The sequence below is a fragment of the Taeniopygia guttata genome, chromosome 1 (genome assembly GCF_048771995.1).
Source record: "Taeniopygia guttata chromosome 1, bTaeGut7.mat, whole genome shotgun sequence".
Taxonomy (NCBI): Eukaryota; Metazoa; Chordata; class Aves; order Passeriformes; family Estrildidae; genus Taeniopygia; species Taeniopygia guttata.
The window spans coordinates 105,779,544-105,793,965 of record NC_133024.1 but is presented as its reverse complement, the minus strand read 5'-3'; the positions used below and the strand labels follow the sequence as shown (position 1 = coordinate 105,793,965).

The 14,422-nt window shown below is 34.4% G+C and overlaps 1 protein-coding gene and 1 long non-coding RNA gene across 17 annotated transcripts in view; both read left to right on the top strand.

The window, feature by feature from the left end:
- The window catches only part of DMD (dystrophin), a 1,135,802-nt gene that overhangs the window by 327,594 nt on the left and 793,786 nt on the right, over positions 1 to 14,422 (top strand). The gene's annotated exons all lie outside the window — the stretch shown is intronic.
- The window catches only part of LOC121470894 (uncharacterized), a 69,869-nt gene that overhangs the window by 42,285 nt on the left and 13,162 nt on the right, over positions 1 to 14,422 (top strand). The window contains exon 2 of the long non-coding RNA XR_005982172.2: positions 1 to 14,422. This exon is cut by the window's left edge and continues 17,661 nt beyond it; it is cut by the window's right edge and continues 13,162 nt beyond it. This is a non-coding gene — a long non-coding RNA (uncharacterized lncRNA).

Below are 14,422 nucleotides of genomic sequence, written 5' to 3'. Positions count from 1 at the left end.
TTCTGCACGGCCGGAAGAGAAGTGGCAAGTGGTCAGTGACAGGACTCGAGGCAATGCATGAAAGGGAGGTGTGGGTTGAATATCAGTAGAAGGTTCTTCCCCCAAAGGGTGGTTGGGCACTGGAACAGGCTCCCCAGGGCAGTGCTCAATAAGTGTTTGGACAGCACTCTCAGACACAGGTTGTGACTCTTGGGGTGTCCTGTTCTTGGCCAGGAATTGGAGTTGTTGATCCTGATGGGCCTCTTCCAACTCAGAATATTCTATGATTCTATAACAGCTAAACCACCAGGTCATAATTTTTAACAAATTCAGTAGAGGTTGTTCTCTCAACTGTCTTAGCTGTGAAGAAATGACCAGAAATTACCTCTTTGCTATGGGCGATTCATTTAAATAGTATCACAGTTGCTAGTGAAAATATACTGATGTCGAAAACGTAAAGGAAGAAAAGTAATAAATAAATGTAGTTACATGATTTTAACTGTCACGCTGTAAACGGATCAGCTACATGAATCCCCTTTTCAAATATTTAACCATTGGCTTAAAAACAACTTTACCCAAATGCATAACATACTCAGTTCAGCCTGGAGCAATCTAAACATTGAGTACAAAATTATATTTCAAGTTTTCTATACTAATGATAAAACCAGACTGGAATATGCTGCAGTAAAAGAGACATAAGGCACTCTGGTATGCTGCTGACTAATGAATACCAAAAAGAGGTGAGGAAAAATCAAGACAACCCCCCCCCCCCCCCTCCCCACTTAAAAAAAATAACAAAACCAACTTTTAAAGTACATAGTTTTAAGTCTCAGGAAAATAGGACCTTAGAAGCTTTTTTACTTTTTCCTTGCTTTTTGGCTTTAGTCTTACAATGAAAACCACTTGCAGGTAAAATTGCTTTAATTTTGGTTATTTTTTTTATTCTCCTGGGAATTCTAGAACTGGATTTTTCACTTCCAGGGTGCAACAGAGGGTTAACTCATCCAGGTCCAAGGGTGTTTTATGAAAAATTTATTTCTAGGTTCCTATACTGAGAAAAAATATAAGTTAAATATAAAATTTTTATTCTCACTACTGGCGTGGCAGGAAAGGTTCATGTAGGGGAATATATAACTGGCAACTGCTGTCAAAATTTACAGGAAATTACTTCAGTGGAGCAGACAAATTTTTTTCTGGGTGTTTTATTAATTCATCTGTTGTACTATGTTTTATTGATGGAAATGTTCATCATAATACATATTTTGACATTTTATTTAGCAATTGATGACAATGAGTATTTACCATAGAAAAGAATAGTGTTTCCAAATATTTTGCACATAAATTAATTTTTTTACTGTCATCTTTTTGTATTTTTTCTAAGCAAATTGTTAAAAAATATATATTTCTCCTTTCACACCTTGCAGATAGCAAATGATTTGAAAATTTTCATTTGTGTTATTTTCTTTAAAAATTGTGAAAATATCATGAATTTAGACCCATATCAATGATATTTTTCCTTGCTGAAACTCTAGCTAACACAGGAATTCTGCTTACTCTGTCTTCTGCCTTGTGTTACTCTTCATTGTATAGCTGCAACAGATTGCTCGTATAAAATACATAAATCCACAATATAATTATTCAATCCACTGTCATCATTATTACCAAGAAATTCCTGTGATTAACTACTCTTCTAATGTATTTCGATTGTGTCAGCTTTTCCACTTCTGGTCACTAAACTTGGACTCCACTGTGGATATACATTTCAGATTTGTGATTTTGATTTCTTTCCCTGCCTCTGCAAGGATTCAACAAATTTTTGTAAAAGTCTTGTTGCTTATCTATACATGCCTCTAATTGCACTAAGCAACCTTTCAAGTTTGTACCATTTTAGTTTCCCCAGTAAACAGAGGAGAGCTAGTGGGAATTACCAGCTATGGATCACCTGCACCCTTCAGTGTACTGCCCTCACTACGACTATTGTCTAATACCTGTAAGGTGTGATCCAGGGGAATAAATACTATAATAAGTGAGATAATAGAATAAAAGCCAGCACTATCTACTTCCCAAGTCTGGAATACTTTCTTATGTGCATGTGGTGGGTTGGAATGGAAGGGTATAAAAATCCTACTGTATTCATATTTTTTCTCAAGCCACGTGACAGGAGATCTGAATACAGTTTTACAGTTGTTCACTTCATGACCATGCTGATGACAGAAATGGGAATCCTATACTTCCATTGCTCTTGAAAAGAATTTTTGAAAGGGATGATAAGAATGTGAGAACAAAAGGACAAAGATCTCATTTGTGTCCTACTGTACTTCTAGACTGTGACTTGTACCAAAAGTTTGTTTAAAGTATTTCCTATTGTTCTTTTTTTTTTTTTTTTAAGAGTCATTATAATTTTGTAGATATTTGAATCATGGTGATTACATAGCCACTTCTGATGAGCTGTTTAAATGTTTGCTTAAATATTTCACTTGTGACATACTTGGCAAAAATTGTGATAAGTGAAGCTACAAAACCAGGTACTTTCTCTTTATTTAGAATGAGTACTTTTTATTCGTTCTTCTAAGGGATTTAAGTCCTTATGAATACATCTCTGTTTACTGGGAAGTAGAGCAAGAAGAGAAGTAAACTCTGTGAAAGGTAAAAACATGATCCAGACTGAATAGGCCAGACTGGCTGAGGCTGGAAAGGACTCCAAAGTTCATCTTGGTGCATGTGCAATAGTGTCTCCTCAGGGCTGTGTGTGCTTGTGGAGAACAATGACTGAATGGCTGATCCCACTAGGTACCAAACAAGATTTTTAGTGTTAAAAACTGTTTTGATTTTGACACATACTTCACTGATTGCAATAAGAGTAATTATGAGAAGTTGAAGTGCTTGAAATAGTCCTTTTAATGTTTTTACCTTTGCTTTAGACATCAATTTGAAACATCTTTCTGCAGTGTAATTTGATGAGAAATGCAAAAAAACCAGTAGACAGACACTCTTGGGCTCCATGGGTGTTTCATTTTTACTCTCAGTAGTTTATGCATTTGCTATTGTCATTGTCATTAAAAGTCATTATTGCTTTTGAACTGGTATATCGCAAAGGCATAATTAACTGCAATTAACTGTAGATGTAAAGTGATTTTTTTTACTTGCTAAAAATAGTTATACTGTAACGTTGAGTTTGAACTTGGAGGCTAATTGCATCATTTTAGAAATAACAAACCCCAGAACTTTAACACATTAACTGCAATTTACTCCACTAACATGTACAAATTGAAATCTTTTAAGTGTATTTAAATTGACTTTTAATTTTTCTTATTTCATCTTGTATGCTTTATTAAAAAGCATTAAGGGATCTTGAGGCCAATATTGCTCTGAACTATATCAACAGAAACACAAGGCTAATTTAAAAACATTTCATTATATTTCCTATAAGAGGTTGAACTATTTATAAAACTCAGTAATTCACTTGTAATGAGGATCATAAAGCCCTTTACTAGTTTTGTGAAACACCTCTTGTATTTTGTTACTACACTTCCCTTTTTTATTCTTTTTTCTTTTTTTTTTTCTTGTGGTTGATATCTGCTGATATAAGAAAAGTTGCTTTTTATTGCATGTTTATAGAAGTGAGAGAACTTTTCATCTTTACTAGATGCTTTGAATATAACTGTACAATAACTCAAAAAAAAGTACTGAGCACCAACAGGACAGGAATGAGGGTGGGAAGATGTCAGCAAGCAGTGGTATAGTGACACAGAGACATGGGTTAAAGTACTAAGAAAAAGAGAATGATCAAATGTGGATTTTTTATGAATGAAAGAAGATATAAATTTCTTGTAATGCTGGAATTGATAGAATATTTGTTTATTAGTGCAAGTGACTTGCAGTAAAACAATTGTCTACAGTGTGAACATATTATGAGCCAGGAGAAGTGTTGGAGCATATATTTTGCTGGAGCTTAGCCAGCTCCATTAACTCTCTTTGGGAGGGTCCTCTGGATCAGACCTAGATGAAAAGATAGTTTTGAGATGAGAAAGGCAGAATTCCTGTGCCTCCTGCATTGTGCATGGGACGTGGCCACCTGGCCCTCAGAGAAAGCTCCAGTGCTTTGGAGCCACTGTCCATCAGCACTACTGGGTGTCACCTCATGGCTCCTGTGCATGAAGTCCTGGTGTGGAAGGGTGATGTGAGAGTTCAGTTTAAACAAGGTCCATTCCCCCTGGGAGAGAGTACAAGCAAACATGAGAGAGGGTACACACTTTCCAGCCCTGGTACTGTGACTCCTCTCCAATGTATGACTGACACCACCATCAACCTCAAAAAAAGCATGACTGTTACATAATCACTTCGTATAAATAAGTGTATGAGTATTCTTATTAGTCAGCTGCCAGATTTTTCATTACTTTCTCTTCAACTAGTGACTCACTAGCACTCATTGGTGTTGTCACTGACTAGAGTTGTCTTCTTTCTGACACACTGTGAGTAACAATTGTTTTGTCAACAGAAATTATAAATTCCTCTATTTTTTTCTTTGCTGATATTGCTAATTATAATACATTATTTTGTGGCTTTAATTTCTAAGAAAACCTTTAATTATCTAAATTCTTTGTAGATATAATCCACCTGCAAAACCCATAATGGTTCTTTATATTTTGATAAATTAAGAACTCATGCATTTTTAAACCACTATGTAGTAAATTAAACATGATTTTGTATATCAGCAATATTTGGACCAGTTGTATGCTGATCTTTAATAATAAAAGTAGAATCTCCATGCTTCCCTTTGTACTATTTAAAAGTTAGCTTGATGAAAATCTGCTATTTGTAAACTTTGATAAATGTGTTAGAAAGCAGTGAAGTAAAGTCTGAGAGGAGAAGCTAAATGTACAGTGCTGGATTGAAAGTGATTTTGTCTGTTGCATTTGAATCTTAAAAGTTGATTACATTTAATGAACCATTCTTCATTTTTCCATGAAAAGCTTGATAGCACCTTTCTCAATAGGTTACACATGTGAGAATTTCTCTAATAAGAAACACCAGGATGTTTTATCATGGAATTGATGAAATTAGTAGTAATAAATCAGCAGTGGTCTATCTAGTCTTCACAGCCCATCATCATCATCAAAATTCTCAAAAAACTCAATCCTGAAATTACTGACTGTTGGATTTACTATATAAAGTTATAATGTACAACTTAAATTGGCCATGGGGTGGTAAATGAGATGTTGTTTTTTTGAAATGGCCCCAAGTGTGAATCAAAAAGCAATATAGTACTTTTCAGACTGCTAAAAAATTATGAGAAACTTATCAAAAGCTTGAGCTGGTAAATTAATGGAAATACATGATTATAGAAGGGAATACAGTTTTAGAAGAAGGAAGCCATACCTCATTACTCTGCTCAAATTCTTTGAAGGAATCATTGAGCATTTGGGTAGCAGGATTCCAACCATGTGTGTCTACATCTTCATTAGTGTTTTGCTTTTGAGAAGCAATATTATTTTAAATAATTTCTCAGGGCTTTTTGTTTACTGTTTCTTGGTTGAGCTCAAATATCAGATTTCGGGAGTTTGAAGCAGATTTCTTTGTGGAACATTCTGGAAGCTCTCCTGTAGGTGCCATCAGAGACACTTGCTTTCCACATTGTGAGTAGCCCTCAGATCAGGTGTCTCAGTTTTAAACCACATTGGTGAGCTTTTTCAGTCTGAGGACACCAGTTTAATTTAATGTGGAACATGCTTGAATTTCCTGCTCCATCCTTTTGCTTTTATGATCTCCCCAGATGCCAGGGCAAAGTTGTAACTTTACGGTGTTAAATACGGCCCTGAACCTTTACTGTCCTGTATCCCTCTGCTGATACAAACAAATTGGTTCACACTACCTCTTCCAAAATTTGAAAGACTTGTAATCAGCAAGAGGCATTGGAATGAAAAGTGGGATGCTCCTGTTCTCCACCTCAGTACATGTACCTGGAGATTTTGCAGGCATGTCTGCTTATGTTTAACATTACGTGAATTCAGTGAAACTACCCATATATGAAAATTTTAGCTTTATTTTGCAAACTGTGAGCTTGTAAGTAATATCTTGTGAGCCTGCATTATGAGGACTTAGGCACATGGAAACCATCATCTTATAAAAGAAGATTCTAAAATAAAGGCATTGGGTATTATCCTATATGGGTTTTTTAAATTATTTTATTACTCTGCATCAACAAATTTCAATACATTTTATATTTACAGATGTTCACAAACAAGCAAATAGTCACATTCTAATAAATACTCTTTAACTGGTTATTTGTTTTGTATTGTAGTTTCAGGAACTTTATTTATGTATTGTGAAAGATACTCTGTTGTGTTTGAGTTCCTTCTCTTACTGATTTTGATGCCAAAGTACATTTCTATACGACATTCGTTATTTTGAAATAATAATTCAGTTGACTGACTGCAAGGTTTGTATTCAGAGAAAACAAACTTAATGAAGTGATCCACTTCAGTCCAGAATATTAAATGCCAAAATTTAAATTTCCATGAGGGAGAAAGGGTATTTAAAAAAAACAAAAAAAAACCAAAAAACAAACAAACAAACAAACAAAACCCACAAAAAAAAAACCAAACCAAAACAAAACAAAAAAAAAACCCCACAAAAAAACCAAAAAAAAAAAAACCAAAACAACACAACAACCACAATGACATGGGTTGCTTTACTCAATTTTGTGGCTTTTCTTTGAGCTTTTATTTAGTTTGCATGCTTGAAATATTTAATCTTATGAAGGTAAAATCTCCTTTGTAGAAGATTAATTTCTTAAACTGTCAATGTAATCCTGTCCAGGAAATTGTTACTTCAAAACAATTCAGAGCAAGCACTTTTAATAATATTTAAAATACTTTTGAAGAAGGAAGGGATCCAGACTGTGCACTCACAGTACATAAGCCCTCAGTTACATCATTTATTCAGAATGAAATACAGGCATTGAAATTTTAGAAAGCATAGCCAGAAAAAGGTAATGCTGGCATCTTTTTAGAGATTTACCCATTTTAATAGCACAAGAAGCTTTGCATTGTATGATGCTGCATATTGCAGTTCTCCTGGACAATTCACATCATTGTCTGTGTTTTAGATACCTCTGATGTAGGGAGGTGATTTTCCTTCTCTGTTCTGTTCTTGTGAGACCCACCTGGAGTCCTGTGTCCAGCTCTGGGGCCCTCAGCCCAAGGAAGATGCTGACCTGTTGGAATCAAGTCCTGAGGAGATGGAAGAAGGAAGATGATTACATGGCTGGGGCACCTCCTTCTTCTGTGTAGCCAGGCTGAGAGGGCTGGGTGGCTCAGCCTGGAGAAGAGGAGTCTCCAGGGAGACCTTAGAGCCCCTTCTAGTGCCTAAAGGGGACCTGCAAGAGAGATGGAGAGGGAATTCTCACAAGGGCATGTATTGGTAGGGCATAGGGAAATGGCCTGATGATGGAGTAGGATAGGTATAGATTATGTATTAGGAAAAAATCCTCTACTGTGAGGGTGGTGAGGCACTAGAATTGCTTGATAGAGAGGTTGTGGATGTCCCATTCATGAAAATATAAAAAAACAGACTGGATGGGGCTTTGAGCAACCTGGTCTGCTGTAAACTGTTCTTGTCCATGGAAGGGTTTTAAAACTAGATGATATTTAAGGTCTCTCCCAACCCAAAGCATGACAATGTATCAGTGGCTATGAATATATTGCTATTTCCAATCCTAAATAATGGGAAGCTGTTCATATAATAAAGGCACTGTATACAGTAGCTTCTCTGCATTTTCCATGCTCTTTTTTTGCAGAAAGAAGAAAAGTTGACAGAAATTGTATGTCACAGGATTCCATTACAATCCTCTACTGTTGAATGCATGACTTTTAGTCTTTCAGTTGCCTTTATTCCATTTTCACAACTACTAGATTTGTCCTTTTCTTAGAAAAATAAACTAGTTTATGTTAGGGGAAAAAAAGGTATTAACAGGTTCTCCTAGCTGAAGTTCTTATAAATCATTTACTTTCTGCTCCCCTTCCTTCCTCACACGAATAAATTTTAAGGAATGCAATGTGACAGACCCCAAATTGATACATGGCATGATCTAATGGATAAGGTGGCTGCACTGGACACATATTCCACTTTCTCATGAAATCTCATTTTCTTACTGATTCTTACTCTTTTCTGTGTTATACAGGGCTCACTGAAATATAATGAATTTTGAAAGTTCCAAAATATGAAAGATATTGACATGGAGAATTTTGGGGTTTTTTTTCCCTCTGATATATATGTTTATCTCCTAACTGAGGTTATCAGTGCTGATACAAGTCTCCTCCAGAACAGATATCTATATTCTGATCCCAAGAGCCATGCTGATTCAAAATGTAGGGTGGGTAAAGAAAGATGGTGGTGGCAGGGAGTGAAACTAAGAGTAAGAATTTTTAAATTCACAATATGAAGTATGACAGAAAAAAGGAGGAAGGACCTCAAATCTCAAATATCCATGGTCGTTAATACCTGCAGAGTTACTAAATCACATGCTGTCTGTAACCAAGCATAAATATATATTTGCCCTTGAGCTGCTGTTCTGAATGCAAGCAAAAGAAAATTAAAGAGTATTTATCATAAATGCTTTATTTTCAGAGCAGTAGAGATAATTCATGTATTGAAATACAGCTGTGTAAGTACAGCTGAATATGTTTATTCTCTCAGAAAGCTTTAAAAAAATCTCAAGTGCTTTTTACACTTGAGAACAGTTCTCTGCTGCTTTTTGATATTGTAGGCTTTGAATACCGAAAATATTGGAAATAGCAGAATCAAGAAATATCTGGGTTGTATTGAATAAACTAAATGGATTTGTTATCTCCATCTTTCATTGTCAGATGATTTTTCAAGGTGTATTGCTGTCATGAGTTCCTCAAGTCTTTTCCAATTTGACAGTGTAATGTTTTCCAAAATCAGAACTGAGTTTAGAACCTTAAAGATGGATGCAGCTGCAGTCCATATGTGATGTTTAAAAAGCCTCTTTTCATATATACATCCAGGAGTGTGTATCTGAAATAGCAAAAAGACAGCAGTGCCCTTAGCACTTCTGACAGATCTGTCTTTTTTTGTCCCATAATAGTCTTAAGAATGCCAAATGCAGATATAATAGATTTTATTTATTCTTCAGCATTAACTCATGTACAGTCAGAGTTCATATTTGATATCTTAGCCATGTGGGAACCACATATGTACTGTAAGTTCTAAGAACTTTTTAAAGTCCATGGATTTCTCAGTTCTCTCTTCCAATTTCTAAGTTCAGGACCTTGCTGCCTGTGTTAAAATATACTTTAGTTAAATGAGTCCATGGTACTGGCAAACTAGACCTGGAGCCTAAAATGAAGACTTAAATTTAATGGATACTTTCAACTTTATTTTATGTTGGATTTGAACATTGGATTTGAATTACCTTATTACTGGTTCAAATAATTTGATTGTTAGTGAATTTCATTTACTGTATTTTTATATACTGTAATTTTATACTCTGCTTAAAGGCAAAATCAGTTGATATGTTAAACCATAAATAATGCTCCAAAGGGTCTTGTCTTTACAAGCATGATACAATCAAATAGTCTTGTTTTCCTTACATTCTGAATTTACTAGAAGAAAATTCCTGGCAAAAAATCAAGGAAATTTTTATTTTGACTGTGCTTTACTTAAAGGTCTAGCATGTTGAGTGGAAATTGCTGTTCATGGTTCAACAAAGATTCTCTTGTTGCTGTTGTGGAATCTGGTCCCCTAAAAAGCCCCTTGCTGGCTTTTGTTTGAGTAATACAGATATTCAGCCCTGTACACAGAGCTGCAAACATGTTTAGAAGTTAGTAATTCACAGAGAGGCTATTGTCTCTTACGTTTCCAAGAACAAAAAAAAACCTCTTCATTGGCCGGAATCTGATCAGACCATGAAAATTATTATTAAGGTTAAAATAATTAGTCTTCGATATATGGATATTTATTCACAAACATATATTTAAATGTGTGAATACATAGAAATATTTCATTATGTGAAGGTTGTTTGATGATATTTGTTTTATCATTTATTTTTTAAGATTTACCTACTTTTGCCCCTGTGCAAAATAAATGAAGATAATTTGCTGCAGATATGAAACTCAAAACTGCAGGACACACTGATGGTGTACCTGAGAATGTCACTGATGATGATATCTTTAGTGTTCTTCTAAATGGATGATGGAGAAAGCATTTGTGTTTACTTACAGTATCTGACTTGTATTGCAGTTATTATTACTTATCTTACAGTTGTACTGAGAAGTCATTTCAGAAATTGTGGCTTAGCACTTGCTTATGGAAAATACACAAATAATGTATCATATCTCTATTTTGTTCATTAGGCTCTGACAGAGGCACAAAGTTCTTTTGTGAAATACTTTCAGAATTAATTGCCTTTTCAGAGAATCAAAAATAGAAGCTTATTATTTTATAATTTGACAAGACTAAACTCTGGCATTTTCTGGAATGTGTTGTCACCTCTGCAACATTTTAGATCTCTTGTTTTGAAGTATTAAATATGAATAGCTTTGATTGTATTTCAAAGTGTTTTGCGTTTTCCCTACAGTGTTGTGCATTTTAAATGAAGGATATTAGGTAAGCGTATTATCCTGCATACATTACTGCTTGTCATACTCCAGTTAAATTCACTGTCTCTGTTTTCAAACACAGTCTGCTCTGTAGTGCTGCAATCAGGAAAAAATTGAAAGGCACACTAGCTCCTAGCCTGAAATAATTAAGTTCCCAGAAGTTAGGCCTCTTTCAGCTTCACTGAATTCTGAGATAGAATGTTTGTCTCAAATGTCACACAATAAGGAAAAAAGAAGCTACATATTACATCCTGTCAAAGTGTCGTGGCAGGTTTTTTCACCTCAAAATGCAACTCAAACACTCAGATCCATTCCATCTGTGTGATCTACATTCCCACAAAGTTTGACCAGATTAAATTAAAATATTTCTTATTTCTTATTCCATATAATGGGTAAAAAGAAATTGCTGAGATCCCATGTAGGATTTTAATAGTCTTCAGATATTACTACCTCCCAGTGTTGGTGTAAAAAACAGTTCTTCCTGAGTTATCCTAGCAATATTTGGAAAAGTACAGTTTTGTTGGAACAACTGCTTTTGCTCTTGGTGCTTCCCTGGGCATATCTACAAAATAAGGGTTTGTGGTCTGTGGTCTGTGCACAGTTTATGCACCGTAGAATAATTTTTTCTTACACCAGTAACACATTTATGCTGAAGGCATACTGGGACTCTTGACTAGTCTCTCAGTGATGAATATGCATTCCGTGGTTGGCAGAATTTTCTGCTATCAGCAGCACAAAGTATTTGGGTGCCTACAGTAAAATTCATATTCAAGATATGGTAATACTAGTAAAGAAACTTTATAATAAATGTATATAAGAGTAATACAATCATATAAAATAATAAATGTAGTAGTAATATAGAAGTATTTTACAGACACATGATTATCTGCTTTGCATTATTTATTGCCAAGGCAGGACTCATCCCTAAGGAGCTTTTGGTATCATAGCATTTGCAAAATCTGGCACAATGACAGCCCTGCTACTATATGGTATTCTGTCACTTGTTTTGTTTTTTTGGGTTTTTTTTCCAGAGTGATTTAATTATAATCCAAAAATCTGAATTTCTGTGGGTAGAAGCTTGGCAGGTGGAATAGTATTGCAGGACTCTTCCAATTTTTGAAAGCATTAGTTTAGATACATTTGTTGAATTGTGTAATTCTTACAATCTGGTACCTTCAGTGCTTTAAGGTAAGGAAGATTTTTTTTTTACGAGAAAAGTCACTTTTTTTGTCTTGTTGTCTGAGTCAGCGTGTTCATTGCTGTGGTGAAATTACCAAGAATGAAAAAATGAAAGGTCTGTCCTTTTGCGGACAGATCTTCCATGGGCTTCCCAGAAATCTTCACCTAAATATTTATGACCTGAACCCACATTCAGTATTACAGTGCCTTCAGTAAGGATTTTAGATTAAGACTCCAGTACAGTTTTTTGAGACATACCATGGTTGCAATTGCTGGAAATAGTGTCAGTGATATGCTTGCTTGGTGATTATCTATGACCTCTACCAATACCAATGACGTGTCTTATTAAAAATAATCTTTTGATTCCATTCTTTTGGAAGTGTTTCCATTGAGAATTGGCTATTAAAATATGAAAGAACTTAAACATTTGAATTAATGAAGCTAAGTCCTTGTATCTAAGCTGCAAAGTTTTGCAAAAACAGTTTCCAGAATCTTTGATTCATCAAGGACCTTTAAAATGTTACTACCACAGTTCAATCTGCATGTCTCAGAGGCACATGAATTTCTATTAAGACTCAGCTTAAACACTTCAAACAACTTTTCCTACTTGCCTATGAAAGGAAATCCAACACAGATTTGAACCTAGAAAACAAAAAAATTGACAACTAAAGTTTTCAACTTTATCTCAGCTAAATTCTTTGCACTCCAGATTGAATTATGTATGTGTGTAAACCACACTGTTTTAATTTTAGTGAAATATTAAAAGCGCCTTAAATTAAAAAAAAAAACTGAACTTTGTGTTTTCTAAAACCTTCTCACACCTCTTGGGTTTGTTCACTAGGCTACGGCACACTGAGTAAAGAACTGCTTCTCGTTCCTTTCTCAAAAGATTTGTTGCTACTGATAGTTGTCTAGGGGGGAGAGTTAAAAAAAGAAGATCCTTCAGGCTGACACAAATACTCCATTCCTGCTGCGGACTTTGTGCTACTGATCAATACCACCACCACTTTGCTCCTAGAAAGAACAAGCTGTTGTGTTCTGTACAATTTCTGGATCAACTGACTTTTATAATTCTATTGTCTCTAAAAAACCTAAAAGCCTTAAAATTATCTTTGTAGATGTTTACTGTTCAGTTCACTTTTTAGGTTAAGATGTTACAAACAGGCCAATCTGACAGTAACTGCAGCATATAGGAGAAGGTTGAAAGATATTCTTTATTTTTTTCTAAGAAACTTTGTCATCATCACAAGTAGCATTTGATTCAGCTAGACAATAGCGAAAATGCCTTTCTCCTCACCTAGTCAAAAATATTCATAATATCAGTTTGCTGAGTATTTTAAAGTCTGATTTTAAAGACTCAGTTACCTTCAGGTTTTGCACAGAAGGAATTTAAAGCATTTTTCATTTCTCAGAAGCAGAGTACTCATATAATGGGTATTTGCTTCATAAAGTGTCATGGATGAGAACAGAGGAAGAAATGCTATTGAGAGCATTACAATATATTTATTTTCTCAGAATTTTAAAGACATATTGGAAGAAAACAATCCAGAAACACTTTTAGTTTTAAAAACCCTTGCAATACTTAATTTTCAATTATTTTAAAAAGCAGTTCTTCAGTTTATTTATACATAGTTCATTCCCTTCCTACTTTTCATGGTAACCCCTAAAAAGTTTTTATCTTCAGATCCACTGGTATTTTTTTAGTTCTTTATAAATTATATATGATATATTTATATTATTTATATTTACATTTACATTTACATTTATATTTATATTTATATTTATATTTATATTTATATTTATATTTATATTTATATTTATATTTATATTTATATTTATATTTATATTTATATTTATATTTATATTTATATTTATATTTATATATGGAATTTTTAGTTCTCTATTCTGCTTTCTAAAAAGAAGGCTGCCAAATTAGGAGTCTGAGCTGCCCCTAGCTGCTGAGGCAGCTCAATTCAAAGTCCAGGGCCCAGGCTATGTCAGGTATCTTGTGGAAGAAGACATTAGTGTGGGGCTTTTGAATCATTTGAATCCCCTGAATGTGGAGATTCTACAACTCAAATGCATTCCCATTTTATCAACATGTTCCTCTTCTGGAGATCCAAACACTCAGCTTTTAAACTCTTCTAAGTGCGTAAAAATTATGTTAAGATACCTAGCCATATTAAGACTTTGCTATATTATTTACAGATTCAGGTTATATGGCCGTCATAATCTTGAAATAAAAAAATCTGAGGGTGAAATTGGTGTTATCGTCAGAATAGCACTTCATAGAGAATAGGGTAGGTTTCACTTTCAATTTATAAAATGAAACTTGACCTGAAATGATATTATGTTGTTTTCAAGTTATATGGGAACTGACCTCAGTAAAAGAAGTGTAGTTTTGTGTGTGTTTAACCTACTTTTCCTCTAAGCAGATATATTTTAATGCTATGAGGACTGTCTGGGATGTGTTTTAATAATCCTTTAATGCACACTGCAGATGTTGATGACCCAAGAAGATTTTCTTTCCATTTGAGGTGAACACATACATTCTTCCAAAATATACCCTGGTGGATCCTAATGCTGTAGTATAAGGCATAAACAGATATTATGTGCATTTTAATGTCTTATCATAAAAATGT